The sequence below is a fragment of the Miscanthus floridulus genome, chromosome 16 (assembly GCF_019320115.1).
Source record: "Miscanthus floridulus cultivar M001 chromosome 16, ASM1932011v1, whole genome shotgun sequence".
NCBI lineage: Eukaryota > Viridiplantae > Streptophyta > Magnoliopsida > Poales > Poaceae > Miscanthus > Miscanthus floridulus.
In genome coordinates this window covers 52,906,536-52,909,196 of record NC_089595.1, presented here as the reverse complement: position 1 = coordinate 52,909,196, position 2,661 = coordinate 52,906,536, and positions in this window count along the sequence as shown.

Genomic DNA, 2,661 nt, shown 5'->3' with positions numbered 1-2,661 from the left:
ATGTACTGGCTCAATGGGTTGTGAGCGAGGCATAGACCAAAAACACAAACGTGTGGTTTTAATATAAGTGTTGGTACGTAAGCACTCATTCTTGTATTGGAAGTGTACATTGTAGTAGTTATAGCTTTTATTAGAATATTACATAGTTTATATTAAACTCAAGGAAACTAGGTACAACATTTTAATCTTACCAAAGTGGCAAAGTGTTACCTAAATATGTTCTAACGTCTCCGTGAGAACCCAAGATCAGATAGGGGTGTATTGAGTGCCTAACTAAAAACTTAAACCTATAGCTTAAAAGAATATGCCACTCTAACTAAAAACTTAAACCTATAGCTTAAAAGAATCTGCCACTAGAAAAAACATAAACTAGTTCTAGCATGATGTCCACCTAAGTTTTTTTTGTGTTCTCTAACTTACCTTTTAACCCATAAAGAGTTTAGAAACACAAAGCCATTTCTATCAACTAGTGTAAGCCTAATCTAAAAAGGTAAAGGTCGCACAAGCAAAGCACAAACAAAAGCAATAAATGTAGTATGTCATGAGCAATAGTTATAGAGGGCAAAGTCATAGAAGCGAGACCATTTAAGCCATGGTACTAATTCCCTAAATGCAACCCTTAGTTCACATTGGAGTCCCATCAAGATACACTACAGGTTACCAAGCCTTCCTTCCGTCTTGGTGGTAGGCTAGCCAACCAAGGCAAGTGTGGTAAGCCAATACAATTGTAGTGACCAATGATAAATTCAATTGTTTTGTAAGGATAATTCGACATTGTATCTCCACTAATGAATTCTATTTATACCTAAAACTGGTCCGAGAAAATTTGAATGGAAGCATATCTTGTGTGTATATGCTTGCCATAAAATTTTCAAATGATTTTAATAAAGGGCCATATACATCATTCACAAAATGAATACACATCATGTAACATAAAGGGTCACAACATAGGTTTATAACATGCAACCAAGGTAAAATTTGTACAACAAACTTATAACACTTTTTCTAGCATTTATTGAACATTTCTAACATACCTTCATATTTTTCACCAGAAACAAGGATTATTTTTTTCTGTCAGGTCATATACAACTCGGGAGCCACCAAAACACCGAAGTCGCTGAACAACCAACTAGGCAACCCATGCAACAATATAGTTGCCTGCGCATTACTCCCAATGCACAAAAGCTTCAACGTGGTTTTATCTTAATAAACATTCTTCTGAAACCTTCAAAACCTAGTCACTCCTATGCTCAAGATGGAGGGATACTTTCTAGGGATCATTAGGAGGAAGAATATAAGAATGGCCACTGTGCACTCCACCTTATGCTTCACTGTAGCCCACATGGCCCTATTTACTATATGGCACGCTTGGTTGGGGATAATTGAAAGGCGCAAATGAGAGTTTGGAGGTATGAGTTCACAAACCTTTTGTTTGTTTTGTGGGAGTGGGAATTTTGGTTGGATGGGGAAAGGGAATGGGAGTTTAGAGGGCCAACTCCCACTAATCAATTCCCTAAGGGAGGGCTGGTAATTGAGTGGGAATTTTCTATTAACGGAATATAAATATATCCTCACCGTCCATCATGATTTGTCATATAATTTCCCACTCAAAACCCTCACACCAAATAGGGGACATGAATTCCCTCTTCCACTCCCTCTCTTATCTCCCTCCATTAAGCAAACAATAAATTAGGACTAAAAGTCAAATTCCCACCTCAACTCCCTCTGTTAACTCCCACCACTAATACTCGTGCACATTCCCATATAATATTGCCAAACACACCCATATAAAGGTTGTGGCAAACGGTAGGGGACTAAAAGTCAAATACCCACCTCAACTTCCTCTGTCAACTCCTGCCACTAATTCCTAAGCCCCTTCCCATATATAGCTGCCAAACACACCCACATAAGGTTGTGGCAGACGGTAGTTGGATCCAATGGTTGACGACTAATGCATTTACTCCCGGTAGGAGCATCCAATGTCTGAAGAAGTGCAAATATACAACAAATATCCTAGAATCAGACAAGATCACTGCCGGTTAAACTAGCAGTGATCCAAGAGCATCGGTGTCAAGTCAAAGAAAAACCTTGCAGTGATGCATGTTTAACCCTGCCAAGTTTTGTAGTCACTTCACAGTGAAGTTGTTCCCTATAAAACTAAAATTATTATTCCCTGCCCACAACATTATCTCCCATGTGTAAACATTTCATATCCCATGCACCATCGTCTCCATCCCCACTACTCCGAGCTTGGTCACCGTTGTTCACTTCCCCGAGGAGCGCCGCTGCCCCAACAAGCACTGCCACCCCCGGCCTATCCCCAACCTCATCCCCTTCACCCTGATGAGAATCACCACCCCGAAGAGCGCAGCCCATAGCGCATTCCTGTCCATATCCCCTCTGACACGACGAGCATCGTTGTCCCGAGGAGTTGAGGAGCAACAACCCTTGCTCATCCCGATCTACGCCAGCTCCAGCACGAGTAGTGCCCCCCCCCCCCCCCCCACCCCCCCCCCCCACCCCCCATCTCCGTCCCCTTTGGCCTCAGGAACACTGCCACCGTTCTTGCCCTGTACCTGAGGAGTGCCACAGCCGCTGCCTGCATCCTCTTCTTCAACCGACAATGAGCCGCCCCAACCTATTTAAACAATAATATTATTT